We start from the raw sequence: 18889 nt of genomic DNA, 5'->3' as shown, positions 1-18889 counted from the left end.
GGCTTTATAGCCAAATAGGTAGCACACTCGGAGTCCTGAAATTTATCCTGTATATATGACATTTGGCACACTTTTTAAGTCTTTTTGAATCTCAGTTCTCTTCTTCTTCTTCTTCTTCTTCTTCTTCTTCTTCTTCTTCTTCTTCTTCTTCTTCTTCTTCTTCTTCTTCTTCTTCTTCTTCTTCTTCTCCTTCTTCCTCCTCTTCCTCCTCCTCGTCCTCCTCCTCTTCCTCCTCCTCCTTCTCCTTTTCCTCCTCCTCCTCTTCTTCTTCTGCTTCTTCTTCTTTCCCCTCCCCATTCCCCTACCCTCCTCTTCTTATTTCTTTTTTTAATTATTATTTTTTTATTCAATTTATTTTTTATTTTCATTTCAAATGACTCTTCTTATTTCTAAGAAAAGTATTAATACTTGTACTTTTAGGTATGTCTTGTCTTTGAAGATTAGGACTAAGCGCAAAATGGCTGGCTCCTGTTGGAATTCAGTATGTGTTAGATATTTACTTCCATTCACACCCACTTCTCATGCTTCTTTCTGTTTAGCACCGACTCACCATCACCAGGCTCTTCTTTGTCTTTTGCCCTCCATGTAGCCCCGTAGCTAAGTACACTGCCGAGTGGTGATTGAGCACAAGCTTCCTCAGATGAGAGCTGGGTCAGGTCAGGGCACTGCAGTCTTTTCCACATGTTTCTGCAGTGGGTCCAGTTTCCAGAGTGAATATCTGGACCCTTTTAACAAAGTAGTCTCCAGGGGGAGAAACGAGTGCTTGCAGCATTGCCGTGGGTTTTGCATTGAAACAGATGAATCCGTGATGCATGAAAGGCTGTCAGGCAGGCTGAGGGAGGCTGAATGCTGGTGTAAAGCCCGGCATCTGTTACTCCACGCCCCAATGTGAGATCTGTTCTCCTGGGTGAACCAAGGCCTGGCCAGACAAGCACTACCATTGTAAAGTCCTGACAATAGACAAGCAAGAGGACTTGGCTGTGATGGAGAAATCCACACCCCTTTTGAGTTTTAAAGGAAGAGAGAAGCTGGGATCCAAAGCCTGCCTTATTAGACACAGACAAATCACCCAAACTGATCTTTATTATGAACGCCTAGCTATTGAATTTCCTCTGCTCTGTAAAGCCTATTGATTTTGTGACAGTCAAAGATAAGTTATGCTCATGAAAGCTTTCACCCCCTTCCTTTCCCTGTACAACATATTCTTTTTCCAGACATATTGGCATTGGGGATTTTGAGTAAAACTGTTACCGGTTTCTTTCGATTTAAGGATAAGTTGGTGCTCCACTGAGACCAATGGCCATTTCTTTAAAAGTGGTTTCCAGTGCAAAATAAGTGTGGCAGGAATCTCCTGAGCTAGGGTCACTCTACTGTTATTCCAACATCCAGCAGCAATGTTCAGGCATCCCAGGCATTTCTGGAATTCTGACAATAGCCGGGTTCTGCTCTGCCTGTCCACTCTCTGTCCTTTCCACCACTCTAGATTGTTCCTGTTGACTTGAGATCCCTTTGCCCCAAGCCATACTAGAAGGTCAGTCAACCAACTCAACCAAAACACAAAAAGGCAGTCCAAGAGATAAACACCTGCTGCAGTGCATGATGCCGTCATCTGTGTAGACACGAATGCCTTCAAACAGAGGGAGGGTTCTTAAACTGGAGGTGTTTCCCTTTAAATGTGTGAATATAATCTCTACACTTCACAGAAGTCTTCCCTTGGTAACTTATTTTGAATTCTATCATATTATGACGGCATTTTGGCAATTCATGTAAAAGTAAAACAATCTAGCTCATACTGACACCTTTTGAAGAAACCATTTTCAATGAATTTAGGTAACAAAACTATGTACACTGTATAGTACAGATGCCATTTATTTATACATATATTTACATAAATAAAATGTAAATTACATGTGATACATAATTATATATTACATATAAAGTATGTATTTTATATTTCAAATATATATGACACATCAAGTCCTCTAATGCATCAAGACTCTAAGAATAGCCTGATTAATAACAACATATTCACTCAGCCATTCATTTAAAAAATACATACAGAATACCAACATGCTCCAGGAACATGGTAAAACTGTTATTAGTTTCTGGAGTGATGGCTCAGCGGTAAGAGCACCGAGTGCTCTTCTGAAGGTCCTGAGTTCAAATCCCGACATCCACATGGTGGCTCACAACCATCCGTCATGACATCTGATGCCTCTTCTAGTGTCTGAAGACAGCTACAGTTATTTAAAACTATAAATCTTTAAAACTGTTATTAGTTATTTTCTCTTTTTGAAATTTTAATGAGCACAGATTTATAATTGGCTGGCTAGAAAACCTATATTACTATTTCCCAGAGAGGATTCGGGTAAGAGCACTGCCTTGTCTGGGCTGCTTCCGTTTGAGCGAAGACTGTCACTAGGAGTTACGGAGCAGGGGAAGAGGTTTCAGAAAAGCTTATAGAAGCACTGGGACAATTCCTCGCCATCAATATGCATAGAATGGTTTTCCCGAGTGAGCAGAACAAAATCCTTTTTGTTTTTTTCCAAGTTAGTGGCCTCTCATGGGAAAGAAGGTGGAGAGGCACCCAGCTGGCAAGCGCACATCTATTTCCAATGGGGCATAAAATCCACTTGACATTAGACCATGAATGAGAAGGAAGAAGGGCTTTCTACTCTTCACAAGAATTAAAATCATTTTTCATGCTTACAGATCCATTGGAGGACGGATGCTTGGTTATAGAGTGATCACTAAGTGTTGCCTACTCAAATGTCTTTCTTTTAATAGAAATTGAGGTTAGATGGCTTTTAAAAACAGGCTTTCTGGGTCCAGGTATTATTTTGCAAGAGAGCCTCTATTATAGCGCACCCCTTCTGCTGGCATCGCTGGTGACATGGAAATTCTAGGTAGTTTATGATAGAACCCAGAGAGAGCAAAGACAAACCCAAGGAAAGCACTAAGGAGTCACCACTCCTGTGGCCAGTCTCAGGACTAGGCAGCAGGGCCTCTAATGGAAAAACAGTTGGAAGAAGGACAGAAAGACACAGAAACAAACCTTTACAATTTTATTTCAGGACAACTACTCAGTACCCTTTTATTCTATTCTCTCAAGTAAAAAGTTTGGAGTATAAATGGTCATTTTTTTAAAGATTTATTTATTTATTATATGTAAGTACACTGTCGCTGTCTTCAGACACTCTAGAAAAGGGCATCAGATCTCATTACGGATGGTTGTGAGCCACCATGTGGTTTCTGGGATTTGAACTCAGGACCTTTGGAAGAGCAGTTGGTGCTCTTAACCACTGAGCCATCTCTTCAGCCCCATATATATTTTTTTAATCCTTAAAAATATTTACATTATCATTTGTTTCTGTGTATGTATGTGTATTTGTGCATGAGTATGTGCACACACATGGAGGTGTGTATGGAGGTCAGAAAAGGGCATTGGATCTCCTAAAGTAAGAGGTACAGACAGTTGTGTGCTGCCTGATGAGGGTGGTGGGTACCAAACTCTGATCCTCTGAATGTGTAGCAAGAGCTGCTGGTCATTTCTGTGTCCCCTAACAGGTTTCTAAAAAGATAGTTTTAGAACTGGAGAGATGGCTCAGTGATTAAGAGCACCAACTACTCTTCCTGAGATCCTGAGTTCAATTCCCAGCAACCACATGGTGGCTCACAACCATCTGTAACAGGGTTTAATGCTCTCTTCTGGTGTGTCTGAAGACAGCGACAGTGTACTTACATATAATAAATAAATAAATCTTAGGAAAAAATTGCTTTAAACATATGAACTTACTAAACTTAATTAGGTTTCTATTTTCTGCTAACTGGTTTTTATGTCATCTTGCCACAAGCTAGAGTTATCAGAGAGGAATGAGTCTTAATTAAGAAAATATCTCTATAAGATCTGACTGTATGCCGGCCTTTGTGGCATTTCTTAATTAGTAATTGAAGTGGGAGGGACTAGTCTATAGTGGTGGAGGCCACCCATATGCCACTGGTCCTGGGTTCTATAAGGAAACTGGCTGAGCAAGCCTCTATGACCTCTGCATCAGCGCCTCCCTCCAGGTTCCTTCTCAGTTTGAGTTCCAGCCTTAGCTTCCCTACATGGACTGTGACTCAGGATATACAAGTCAAACAAATCCTTTCATGACTCCTGTTGCTTTCAGTCATGGTGTTTCATCACAGAAATAGTAACCCTGAGATATATTTTAACTCCACATTGAAATGGTTTTCCAATTTTCTGCTTCACGAGTAATATCGTTCTGGTCATCTCAGACCAGATGTATGGTTCTTGTAGACCAACATGTTGTGAAAATGTATGAGTTTGAGAAACAGCAATATTAGGTTTAAATCCTTCATCTATATCTTATTTATTTGTGGGCAATGAGGTTAAAGTCTCTAGTCTCTGGGCTTTAACTTACTTCCTTATAAGACGAATGACTTAAGGCTGTTGGACCCAAAATAAATTTTAAAAAAGAAAAGAGATCTCGTTGGGTAAGATCTTGAGATGGACTTACTATGTCATCAAACCATATCCTGCCTTATCCCCAGGTAGGGATCTTCACAGGAGACATACCCATTCCATCTGTAACATCTCATCTCATTGGTTTCATGGGAATTGCTTCTAACAGCAGAATGAAGGGAAGCAAGGCTTTTGAGCAGAGACTTCCTCATGCATTACGTGATTCTGTTCACAGATCTTACATTTTTCCTTGCAACCATAAAACATACTAGTAGCAGTTCCAAAATAAAAAAGAAATGCTCATTCACCCAGGTGTAACAGTAATTTTTACTCTGCTGTAGTAATTGTTGTCTTTGAAGATTACTGCCTCGGTCTGCTAACCTAGACCTAGTTCTGGAAGCTTCTAGCTTCCATACAATCTTATGTAGGCCTCTAAGACTTACTGCTGAATAAGCTTCTCCTTTCTAGTTCTTTCTGAATTCTGGCTTGGTCGTTCAACTCAGCCTGTTCTGTCTCAAAACCCCTTTCCACACTGACCGATTCAAACTGCCTTCCTTCAGCTTCTGACTGAATCACTTTGCTTGAACACATACTAATTTTGGCAATATGTTCTAATCTTCTGGATTCTTCTGATTCTCTGGCTTGTTCTGCCTTTATTGGTGTTTAGCTTGTTCTTTCTTTGCAACCTGTCTCTGTACAACTGTGCCAGTAAAAATGTTCCCCCTCTCTCTCCCTCTTTTTTGTCCCTCTTTCCTGTCTTTTCTTGTGAGAGTTGGGCTCTCTGACTTATTCTGTCAAATCTTTCTCTGATTTCATCACTTTGTCTGCCCCTTAATTAGACATTATTTTAAAAAATGTCTGTTTCCTTCTACAAAATCACTTTATCTTCATTGTTAGGAATTAAAGGTATGTATTAAGGGCATGTTCCAGACAGAGGATTAAAGGTGTGTTAGTCCAGCCAGATCACACAGACCTACAAGGTCCTTGTCAGAGCAGCTATGCTGCTGGATTAAAATTCATTCACATCTATGTAAGGCTGGATCCAAATAGTCAGTAAAGCTAATGGTCAATGACCAACCTACACACAAGAAAAGTTGTTTTTGGTTTTTTGGATTTTTTTAAATAAAGAGTTCATATTTGGTATTATTTCCTATTTACAGCACAAGTAACTAACAAAGTGTTCAAGAAGCACCTGTGTCTGTCTTTTTCCTTTTCAGAGTTCTGGAATGATAGGATGTAAGAAAGTCAATAAAACCACTGCCTTTTATTGTTATTGGGTTGCTATTCATTCTAGTTAGGTATGGACCGAGACAGTACTGAGACACAGCTGTTTCTTAGATTCCCAGCCTTCATTATCAATCCCTTTTGAGACAGGGTTTGTCTATATAGCCCTGACTGTCCTGGAACTCCCTCTGTAGACCAGGCTGACCTTGAACTCAGAAATCCTCCTGCCTCTGCCTCCCAAATGCTGGGATTAAAGGCGTGTGCCACCACTGCCCAGCCCCCTTAAGTGTCCAGTACAGAGATATTTCTGTTTTACTCCCTAGGCCTTGTCTTAGTCATAATGTCTGGTTGGGGTCTCCAATACTGGATTAGTGGTTGATGGTAGCTTTTTTGTTCTAAATTATATTTATGGACAACAGATTGAGAGAGTCTCAAATTGGCATTATCCCCAAATAAGAAAGAATAAGAGGAGGATATGGCCCTGAAGTCCAGTGAGATCTCTGGTTAATTAGATTCATGCTAAGTCCCTCTGCTGCTTTCATTACATCAAGTCTGATGACTTCTACATAAAAATCTTGAGATGTGGTGACTGATTCATAATTTATAATATCAGATGTTCCACTCAATATATAATCTAGAAGTAAGCTTTTGGCAAATTTTGAGAAATATTTTTAGGGTGTGTATTTTTCTCTGGGGAATCTTCTCACTCAAGATACAAAAGCATCTACTCTAGATACAATAGCAACAACAATGATTATACTACTACTACTACTACTAATACTACTACTACTAATAATTTTCTATGTCTAGATTAGTGTAGCAGTGAGATTTTGGGAGTTACTTACAGGAGTATGGGTGAGGAATTATTTACATGGGTAATGACTTGAAAAATCTATATCTCTAGAGGTCCTTGCATGACTTAGAGACAGCAGGATAGGTTTGAGAGTCTCTTCTACCCACCAGTTATTACTGCTTATATAACTTTGGGGAGGAAACTTGAGAATGTCGTTAGGTTCAGGAACTTCCTGAGAAGTGTGAATTGCTTACTTTCTATCTTTAAGTTTTGATTACCACTTGAGTTTTATTGTTCCTTCTTTCAAGACTTAAAGTTTCACTTCAGAAGCAAGTACTGAATGAGCCCTGTAAACAATCCAAAGTTTAGAATGAAGACAAAACTAGGAAGAAGAGGTGATTTAATAGGATGGAAATAAAATCACGGGCTGAGATTTGAGAGGCTCAGATCAATTGGCACTGGTGGCTCTCTTATACCTTCTTCTATTTATATAGGGACTAACTCTCTGTAAGGGAATTTTAAAGCAGGATGTACAAAAAGGGTTATTTGTGCTTTGATGTGCTCCTGTTGTTGAAAGATGTAGTATAGATTACATGAAATTAGACAGCCAGTTTATCCTAATGGAACTCAATAAGAAAGAGGGACAAAAAGAAGGCCAAAGTAAAAACAGGCTCCCTCCATAAGCCTTCCCATTACACGTGAACGTTAAGATATTTGTAAGTAGACAGGATCACATGAACATCCATCGCATTCACAGCCATGAAGACTATAAAATAATTAAAGGAGCAAATTGTGGTTTTTTTCTGTATTCATCAGTCTTATTTATTTATTTATTTATTTATTTATTTATTTATTTATTTATTTATTTATTTTTACGTGGTGGAAGATGGCTTAGTGCAAGGGGAAGAAAACACAGACTAGATTTTCTAGTGTCTGGTGTCTGTGACATGAAAACACCTTTTTGGAAACAGGTTAATAAGAAAGGAGAAGTCTCTTATGGGATATAAGAAGATTCAGAAAGTAAAATCTTCAAGAGACAGCATGCTTTATAAATAACACAACAGGTAGGCATTGCCATAAGCTTCCTACATCATTTACATTTCTAAAAGCAAAGGGTCAAAGTAAGAGAAAGCGCATTCCAAGTCTGCGAAAGCTCCAGGCGGCAGAACCAGCCTCCGTGGTTCATTTGCAGCCAGCCAGTCACAGCTTAATGCATCCTTCACATGCTCTGAGCTGTAGTAAACGAAGCCACAGGAGATCTACAAGTGCCCTGAACTGTCTCCCTGCCTCACGTCATCATCTCCACAGCCTCCCTCCCCAGCCTCCATCCGTCCCTGTGTTCCTTCCTTTGAATTATTCAGAGCACTTCGTTCATTTCCCATGATGCTTACAGTTTCCCCATTTTTACCACTGCACACTCTACGTTACTTCCACTAAATTATAAAATGTTGAAGGCAGGGGTTACAGCCAATGTCTCCATGCAGCAAAGACACAGGAAGGCTCTCGGATGATTATTCTGCATGACAAGTGCCGAGACCAAAACCATAGAAACAAAAAATAGGAATCAGCATTTCTTTTAATGTCCTGGCTCCTCTTTTTCACATTTTATTAATCCTTCTGGATAGTGTATTGATGCATGTTATTTAAAAGAGTTAAGTATTTCCAGAAGTCTATTGTAGATCATTGGTTGTCGTGGCAACCACTTTCAACTTCCTTTGTTCTTATTTTTTTTATTACCTCTGCATTTATAAATTGCTTGTTTGTTGTTTTCATGGTGTGTGTGTGTGTGTGTGTGTGTGTAGTGTACTGTAGTGTAGTGCATATCTGTGGACCACACAAAAGCATATACAGGAGCATGCGTCCCTGAGGCATGTGAAAACCAGAGGAGGACGATTCTCTCTTACCATGCTTAGGCTGTCTTTACCCGAACCAGAAGCACTCAGTTTCAGCTAAGCTGGCTGGCCAGTGATTTATAGGTGTCTACCTGTCTCCGTCCCCTGTTCTGGGGTTGTGGGTACACATAGCTATTCTCTGCTTCTTATATGTGTGCTGGGATTCGCACTTAGGTCCTCATGGCTGCGTAACAAATGTTCTTTCCATTGAACCACATTGCCTACCTAGCCCACTTCATGAGAGTCCTCCACTCCTCCCCCTGGCTCTATGCATTGATTCTTCACCAAAAACGCCATCACATTGCTAGAGATGTCTTCTTATTTCAGTCCTCTAATATAGTTACATCTTAATTTGGTCATAGCTTTCATCTGTACAGTGTACCTCATTTAACTTTGTTAAAAAATAAAGCATGTAATCATTGAAATAAATGGGGAGGACCAGAGTGACAAAGTGTCTTCCAGACATGATAGGGTTGATATGCTCAGGAACTCACAGCAGTGGGGTTGCCTGAACAGATCAAGTCACTCAACAGTCCAAAGCTGAGGAAGGCGGGGCTTGTGAGCCCCCAGTGCCAACTGAGGAACTATTTACAGTTGATGGCTTCTAGAGGAGGAGCGTGAGGTTTTTTGAGAGTTTGTCCTCTGGTAGGTCCATCAGGATCTATGAATGAATAGCACAGATTGGACTCAGTGACTTATTGGAAAGAAAAACGAGAGGGCATGACCTTGGAAGGGTGGAAAATTGTTGGGGGGTGGATCTGAGAGTAGCTTGGGAATATGATTAAAATATAATTTATGCATGTATGAAATTCTGAGAAATTAATACAATTTTATATTTAATAAATATTAATGTTTGCCTTTCTCAGTGTTCTGAATGCTGTTCAGTAACTAAGCCTAGTATTTTCACAGGTATCAGGTGTTCGTTAGCTTCCTCTATGGGAACTTTTATCCTGAGCTGCTAAAGTGTGTGCTGGAGATGTCCTGCTGCATGGTGGCTCTGTGGGGACTTGCTCCATTCTCCCACTGAAGACCTATATCTTCTTCCACTGTTTAATGGAAGAAATTCTCAGAGAGCTTCCAAAGGCATTGGACGCTGACTCTAGAGTTATAGATTTAAACAAATGCCTGTCAGACAATTCCATGTCATATGGTTTCTACTGGCTGGTGTGAAGAAGTCCAACACCTTCTAATTTTTGAATTTTCATACAGTGACATTCTCTTTCTCTCTAGAAAGGTGCACACTCTTCCTTTCTTCTCACTAGACAGAAAGTTTATTAAAAAATACACCCTGATGTCGATTTGTTGTTGTTCATTATACAGGGTGGGTGTGTGCCATCCGTGATACACAACAATGATCTATTTTGCAAAATACATATCTGCTTCTTCCCTAAGCCGTCATTAAGATGATCATTTTACACTGTTGCATTGAAATATAAGCATTATAACAGAAGTCACATACTCGGTGACAGGAAATATTGTTAGTCCTTGTGGGGATTTCATGTTGTTGGCATGTTTATTTTTGAGATAGATTTATACTCTGTAGCCCCAAGCTGGCCTTGAACTTCCGGTCTTCTGCTTCCATTGTCATGAGTCCAACAGATATGTACCACTTCAAGTGATTCCAAGGTGTCTTCATGATCTCAAACTAAGTGTTAGAGATGTCTTATCGGGATATAGTAACGCACTGGAGTCTTTGAAACTTGAACTCTGTGGGAATGTGGGATGGGTTAACATCAGAGCTGAGGCTGTGGCATGAGGAAGGAGCCACAGTGACCCGATGGAACGACCAAGGACAAACAGATGCAGACGCTTGCACCCAAGTTCTACACATTCATGACTTAGTCCTGCAAAGCAGGATCTGGCTGACTGTTCGCTACCAGCAAATGCACAGGACGGTTTTTCTCTGAGACGATGCCCTTAAAGCCATTCACTGGAGTTTGAGGAGGGGCTAGATCTGAACATTTAAGCCTTTATTTTCAAAACTACAGTAATTTCTCAGGCAGAAATGAGTGTCACATAAAGGAGGGGTAGAGAAGAACGTGTTGTTTCTCTGTAAGAAAAATAAGAGAAGTGTATGCTGGAGAGTGGAATTGTAATTACAGAAAATGCTGACAAATTTACTCATAAAATAAGAAGTGTGGTAAAGGTCACCAAGCTTTAAGGGTGGCATAATTCAGAACTGTCAAAATGCCTGGAATTATTCCTCAGGGAATTACTAGTTACAGGGTTGGTCTCCTGGATCCTGGTGGACCCAAACCAGATGCAGCCGGAACCCGTTTGCAGACTCCACTGTGGGTGAGCACACCTCTACCTCTGACCAAAGGCCTTCCAAACCAGTGCTAGCCATCAGTGAGTTGTCCTCTCTTCAAGTCCCTCCCTTCATTTCCTGCTCAACGTGACATTTGGAGTTTGGACTTTGGCTTTGTGTGTGTGTGTGTGTGTGTGTGTGTGTGTGTGGCGGGAGCTGGGGGTGGGGGTGGGGAGAGCGCTGCTTTTTTTCTGCCGGTATATCTGTCTTCATTTTCTTCATGGCTGGTTTAAACTAATTCCTCTGGAAGCAAGAACCTTTACTCCTGCTCTCTTGCAGCAACCCCTGAGCCAGATTTCACGGCCTCTGAACCGATGCATGACTAAGCAACAGAGAAAGAGGGTGGGGTGAGGCCGGGGTGGTGGAAGAGGTAACGTTACACACAGACACGCTTGTTAACAGTCTGCTGAGATTGTTTCAGTCTGGTGGGAAGAGGAAATATCCAAAGCTCCATATTTCACTCTCCCACAACTTTCCCTCTATCTTCCAGCCTGGCACATACAGAGGACACACACATACACACAAAAACAAAACAAAACTATTTGTTGTTTCTCAGAGGTTATATCTTTACAAAGTTATGCATTTCATGAAAAGAAATTTCAAGGCAGAAGACAAAGAGACTATAAGAAAGAATAGAAAAGATATGTAGTTTTGTGATTGGCTAGTGATATCATTAAAAATCATAATTTACTTCTAATCATGAAAGAATCTATATGCATTTCCTTGTGGTTGCAAACTGATACTGAACTCCGTAGGACTTTTTTGTCTGGGTTCTTACCATTGTGTGCAAAATATTTTTAAAACATTAAATAATGTTTGAGAATATTATCTTTACTGAAATAAAGTGTCTTTCTTTTTCTTTTCTTTTTTTTTTTCTTTTTCTAATTTTGAGATGGGGGTTTTCTGCATAGCCCTGGCTGTTCTGGGACTTGCTCTGTGGACCAGGCTAATTTTTTTTTAGCAGCCTAAATTTTACATGGCCAAATTTCATTTACGGCATGCATTTTCAACCTTCAGCACATTTATCTGCTTATGTTTTCGGGCTTGTTTTGTTTGGACAAACTCCAAGGAGTGGAGATACTGGGGTCAAAGGCTTTGATTACTTCTGGCATTCCTGTGGCAACTGCCTAACTTCAGCTTAAAAGCTAGTATCAGATTTCATCCCTATAAGACAATCTGAGGTGGTATTTCTTTAAGCATTCTTTCCAACACATGATACTGTTATTATTTGATGTTGTTATTTCAGTTTAAAAGGCTGTGTTTTATTTTAACTGTCCTTATAAGAAACATTGCTCTTTAAATATGTATATCGTCAGTTTGTATTTTCCTGTATGTAAATTCCCTGTTCATGTTGTTAGCCATTATTCTGCTCGGTGATGTTTATATTTTCCTTACACAAATGATCGGAAATTTTCGTGTGTTAATACCATTAACCTTTTTATTGAGTTATAACTGACATGTACTAAACTAAATATATTTGATCTGTAAATATTTATTTGTTTTCTATGTGTCTGTATAGGGACTGGTGCCGTAGCTGCTGTATATGGATCAGAGGACAGCTTCCAAAACTCAGTTCTTACCTTCTGCCACGTGGTTCCAAAGATCAAATTCAGGCCCTCAAGTGGTGCCATGCGTGCATGCATGTTATCTGCTGAGCCATCTTTCTGGTCCAATTGAGCAGGTACCATGCATCTTTAAATCATAAATGCATCTCCCAGATTGAGATAAAGTGCACAGCCATCGCCCGGAACACTCCTCCTTGCTCCCGGCAGTCTCTCTACCTTCTGCTTTTCTCGGTGATGTGCCAGAGTGCCCCCTTGTTTACTGTCTGTCCTCATAGCGTGGTTGTCCCCTGTCCCCTTCCCATGGCTTCGTATGGGTTGCACCTTTTATCTCCTTTATTTCCCTGCTGAAGTGTATTTTATCTCGATATAAGCTGCTGTGCTTAGTCAACCGAACATGGATATTTGCGAGTTTCGTCTCTGTAGCCCTGGCTGACCTTGGAATCTGTAGAGCAGGCTGGCTTAGAACTCAGAGATTTGCCTGCCTCTGCCTTCCTCGTGATAGGATTAAAGGCATGTGCCACCATTGCCCAGGTTTACAAATTTTGACATATAAACATTTTGATGATGATAGTTTGTTTCTTTCCTAGATAAGCAGGTGGCAGATCGGATAGTATGCAAATGTTTAACTCTTACAAAAGAAATGCCTACCAAACAGTTTTCTGGAGAGGGTGAACCCTTGCGCTTCCTCAGCTTAGGGTTTTTCAGAGTTCAGGCTGTTTTACTGTTCTGCCCACTCCCTGGCATACAGCCTTTTTTAAAAAATAGAAAAAAATGAAAACACTTTAAAATTTTATTCAATCCAATATATGCAATATTAGCTCATTCCCACCATTCACGTGGTAGTTCACAATCATCTACAATACAAGCTCCAGGGGAATCAACACCCCTCTTTTAACCTCTTTGGGTACCAGGCATGCACAAGATACATATACATGTAGGCAGGCAAAACATTCATATATATGGAATAAAATAAATCAATAACCATAAGAATAAGAAGGAGGAAAGGATGTAGGGACTTTTTACTCTGATTCTAAACTTTGTTGGGGGTTGCAGTCAGAGTAGTAACTCAGGCAGAATTAAGTTGGAAAGAAATTATCCACATCCGCTGTGTTGCTTGCCACTGTACACAACAGAAAACAGTAAGATTTCATGAGGGAGCTTACTAGTAACAACAAATGAACCACACAAACACAAACATCAGTTATGATTCTACCCACTAAAGGCAAGTAATAGATTGAGATATAAAACAAGTCACCTAAGACTTGGAATACTGGAATACAAGGAATAAATCAGATAGAAGGTTTGAACACTGACCATTGCAGGTAGCTGCCACTGAGAAAGATTACAGAAAATATTAACAAGTTGCATCTTGTTCAAGACACGGAGCAGTCAATATTTTAAAAATTATTTGGAAAATGATTGGGATTTAACTTAATTCCAGTCACATTTGTATTGGCCATTTCACATAGATTCGTAAACTGATTCTAAGATTCACATGGAAAGGTTGAGTCTGAGGACAGGAGAAGCACTTTTGCCAGGGAGACAGGCTGAGGAGCATGTACTGCCTGAGTCCAATACTCCCAGGCTTAGTAAAAATCGTGACATCACTGGGCAGTGGTGGCGCACGCCTTTAATCCCAGCACCTGGGAGACAGAGGCAGGCAGATTTCTGAGTCTGAGGCCAGTCTGGTCTACCGAGAGAATTCTAGGACAGCCAGGGCTACACAGAGAAAGCCAGAAAAAAAATCATGACATCAGAGTGGAGTAACAGACACAGGTCAGTGGAACAAAGAATACTCTCTATACATATGTACATGTGCAGTTTTTGAGGAAAATGTAGAGGAATTCAATGCAAGAAAGAAAATGAATGACCCTGGAACAATTTTATACTTAAAATTTAAAAGAAGCTTCAACTTAGGTACTCTGCAGTATGCAATAGTTAATTCAAAGTGAATCATAAACTTAAAAGTAAAATTTAAAACTATAAAACATAGGGAAAAAATTGGAGAAAAGTATTGCCAATTTTGGCTAGGCAAAGAGTTTTTAAAAATGATGCTGATGAAGTTCAAAACTCAGGGGCTTCAGAAGACATGGAAAGACAACCACAACCAAAGGAAGCCACTGATGGTGAAGATTCAACTAATAGACCTTACCATTTTTACACCTGAGATATGTATGAAAAAGCCTGGAATTTTCCATCATGATGGCAAGGTGGATAAAGATCAGTGTATCAACAAGTGTCATGGAAAAACTAAATAAACCCAGCAAAAGAATAAAAGTAGACTCCTGTTTTATATGATGTGGAAATGTTCCAACTCAAAATGGAGCAAAGATCTAAACCTAAGACCGGGAACCATAAAACTTTAGGATGAAAACCCCAGAAACATCTCTTCTGCATGGGCCTCGGCAATGAGATTTGGCTGTAATCCCTAAAGCATGGGCTGCAAAGCAAAAACAGAGGGGAAGACATCCTAATGCAAAGCAGATCAGGGCAATATGGCTTATGCTAGAAAAAGAGTCATTTTAGTACTATTGGAATGTTTATGGTTTTTTCCTTGAAAAAAGGGCGGGGTCTTTCTTTTGCAAAGTGGGAGGTGGGTGGGTGGGTGATTGCAAAGAGGTGGGTGGGAGAGGAGAAAAGCACAGGCAAGTTCTCAGAAAGCTCACTTAGGAAAAGGCCTCAGAGATGGAGGTCTGTGATCTCCAATGTGCTAGAGTGCCTCTCTGAACACTTGTGTGTGTGTGTGTGTGTGTGTCCACCTGTACACAGAACCCAGTTACGCATTGAGGATATTTAGAATTCTCAGGAGTGATTGTGAACCAGTACCATTGGCATCTGTTGAGAATCTGTAAGAAACACAAATGCTTAGGCCCCACCATAGAAACAGGTGATCTCTACTCACTAGAATCAGAGAAGGAAACTTCATTGTAACCAAGAAAGCTGGGAGATCCCTCTGGCCCTCAGATAAACAGCTTGCAGAAAAGGGCACAATGAATTCAGCCTGCCAAGAATGCCCACACCAGGGTCTTCCCACCCTCCGTTATGTAAATACCTGTGGCCCAAATGCCTTAGATTGCAGGATTATTTGGGATAAAGCTGACAAAGAGACAGAGCAACTAAAGCTAATCCTGGTCACAAAGGTCATTTTCTGATAATACATCTAGTGTCTACACAGGCCTGTAAGGCCTCAAGGACAGGAACTAAGGCTCATTTACACAGTAAGAGCACAAAAGGTGTGTTGAACTGAAATGAAACCATGCTGTTCAGATTTTAAAGGAGTTAGATCTTTGGTATTTAAAATAATAATGATAAAAAAAAACTGTCTGTGATTTTAGTCTCCTGGGTCTGTCCTCCACAACTATGGAAGGGGACCCAACACAGCAATGAGCTAGCAAACTGAACTCGCATTGTGTGAACAAGAAGGAATTACCACCAGTTACTTGGCAACCCTGAGGCTGTCAGCTTTGGAAAAGCGCTTTACATTTTATTCCAATGTTTCTTAGTGATTTCACTTATACCCACCAGTCACATTGGCTAAATTACGCTTTATGTAGCATGTATGGGCTGGTTTCATTGTTTTTAAATATAAAGTTATACTAACATTCTTGAAATGTGCTACATAGGCATGTGCTACATAGGCATGTGCTCCCCTGCTGGCCTCCGAGGACATCAGAAACTCATCCTGACCCATCATGATCCACCTGCTGTCTGCAAAGTCTGGCCTCTTTGTAAATTCCTATGAGATCACATCAGATTGGTTGAGCTGGCCTGGGATCAGCTTCTGACTGGAGACTTTATAGGCTTACAACAGTTTTTTAGTAAGCCTTTAAATAATTTTTTATGTAACAAAACAAAATAAAAACCACTAAACAAAACCCAAACACCTCTGTTTTATTAGTGGCGCACACCAAAGATCTCGCCAGGTTTCTGGGGTCAGCATTAGAGTGTGCACACTGTCTTAGGTACAGAGAAGGTCATTTCATGTCAGCATGCATTCCTGAAATCCCTACTTAACTACGACGTTAGGAAGCCTGGCTGCTCTAAGTTCCTTCTCTGGGGAACGTAAAGCCAACAGATTTATAGTATGTGCGATTTCCCTATTACTGCTATTATCTTCCCTGTTTTTGCTTATTCTATTAGACTTAGCTGATAAATCTTTTGTTTTTGTTTTTTTTTTCTGCCTCCAGGGTTCTCTGAGTTCTCAGAGGGTGGGTGTCTGAGAGTTCATCTTTGAATAGGCAAAGGAAGGGAAAGGAATTCCAATGAGATGCATTTTTCCTCCTCATTTCATTATGAAGCAAAGGAAAAAATTACATTTTATTATTGAACAAGTATAATGCAGGTAGTGGAAACGGTTATGCTGAAGAGTCCTTTTCTAAAGGCTATATTTTCTTATGCAGAATACACTCCGTAGTGTGGTCTCCCATGACAGGGCATGGATCATGGAGATGACAGTACCTAAACAGAGCCTTTTCCACTGACATATTCTTTAGCTTCTTCTTGATCACACATACACAAAAAAGAATATTTGGTTATTGAAGAATCTTATCTTTCACCCGAACCAATCATATGTTATTTTTCTTCATAATATACCATGGAAATATGAGGACAAGCCTCTCATTCCATTGAGAGCGGGTGAGGCTCTTGGGTTCTTTGGAAATGCTTATGTCTCAGGTCTAATGACTCCTTTGAAGGACCAAGTCCCTGCATATTTGCCATTGTGTTCTCATCTATGCCATTTTCTACAGTAATTTACTTGTCAGAAAGATCACAGGAAACTAGCAATTTACTTTGTGCACAAAGCATTGTGTGGCTGGGGCTGCCTTTCCTCATAGGGTTGTAATCTTTCATTCATCTAAATGGAATGATGGATGAGCAGGTATCGCCACTTGGCACGCCAAGGCTACTGGGCACTCACGCCTCTCCTGTTTCCATAGTGCAGCTTCCTTGCCAGAGAAACCTTGTGAAAACAGAAGGACCCAAGAAAGCGCTCAGAAAGAAAGGACTGGAGAAAACATTGACAAACACTGGAAATCAGTCCCTTTTCTGGAAAGATTCATGTTGCCTATCTCGATGAATAAGAGAGTGCCAGCTAAAAGCTATTGTTTTATTTGTGTAAAAGCAAGTGGGGGAGGGGGGAGAAAGAAAAAGTGATGCATTCGACATTTCAAAGTTGTTCATGTGGAGACAAGACAGAAAAAAAAAATCATTGCTTATTGTCAATCCTGTTCTCTGGTCCAAAGGGTGTCAGTTTATAGCTATTGATTTAGCTCATAAAACTGACTCTCCTAGCCACACTGTGCATTTTAAGCCAACACTCTACAAATGACCATAATCAGAATTAACAAGACTATAATTTTCCCAGGCTTCACTCTCATTCACCTATCTCATGGAAATGGCAAGAGATTTCTACGAAGCCTCCACTTGAGCAAATCACTGAGATTTTCAAGCTTTCAGACCCTCTTCATTATTGGCTGTAGTTTGGAGACTCTGCTTTGATGTTATCGATGTGATTTGCATTTCTTACGGGAGGGGGGGACTCTGGGGTCAGTGATTTGCCAAAGTGAATGAGAAGTCTCAGGTGCTCAAGCACTAGGTCCCCAGAGTCACCATTTTCAGGGGCGGGGTTAAGTGTCAGTCATCTTTAATCTGGCAGAGAGAAACTACCCCAAGGATCATACTTAATGTTGACATACTGAAGTCTTTCAGTTGTGGGAAGGGAAATGTTTGCTGAGCAGAACTCTCACCCACTTTTATAACCCATATTTCCTGTCTAGGAGGCAAGCACCAGCCCCATGCTCAACAAATACAGGTGCAAAGTTGAGGAGCATGGGGATCTTGCCCAGTGAGAGATCGTGCTTTATTGGACAGGGTGGGCAGACTCTAAGTGCCTATAAATATACTGTTACATGCTTGCCAGCCAAGGAGACTTTGAGTGCACAGAGATGCACTCAAAGTACACATTATGTGTAATTTCTGCACACAGAGAAAGACACCACTGTCTCTACAGGCATCCTGGGAAAGACTTAATTGTATTGAGTACACAGAGTTTCTGAAAAACACACAAGTCATTTATTCGTTAGTTCACTTCAAACACTGGCCTGACTTACTCCATGCCAGGCTTTGTGGTAGATTCATGGACTAAATTAATGTTGAGTTGTCTTCTGTTCTCAAGAGCTAAGGAATGGATAGTCAAGTATGTTAAAGAACTTCGAATGAGAGAAGTTCAAACATTATTCTACAGACAAAGTGGGGAGAAGCTCTGGAAATGAATGCTAAGACCAGGATGAAATATGAATATAAATGCTAGTTATATGTATTTGTAGGTGGACAAAGACTGCTGTTAGGAACAAGCAATTGTTCTTGTCCAAATAGTTAGTGTTTGAACTAAAGTATATAATTAAATCTGGAGAGGAGAAATTTTAAAAATCCAGTAAAATTCGTTAGAGTGTACTTGAAGATGAGTGGGAAAGAGAGACCTGATTATTCTGCTCTAAGGAAAGGAGAAAATTTACCAAATTTCTCCTTTTATCAGAATTGACTTGGATAACTAAAGTGAGGTCTAAGAAGGAGATGTAAAAACTATGCATCCACAAGTCAAAGCGTACAAAAAGGCTCTGGGCCGTTCAGATGGGGAAAGAC

Source organism: Apodemus sylvaticus, chromosome 5, assembly GCF_947179515.1.
Source record: "Apodemus sylvaticus chromosome 5, mApoSyl1.1, whole genome shotgun sequence".
NCBI classification, from domain to species: domain Eukaryota; kingdom Metazoa; phylum Chordata; class Mammalia; order Rodentia; family Muridae; genus Apodemus; species Apodemus sylvaticus.
The sequence above is the reverse complement of the archived record's forward strand: the minus strand, read 5'-3'. Positions refer to the sequence as shown.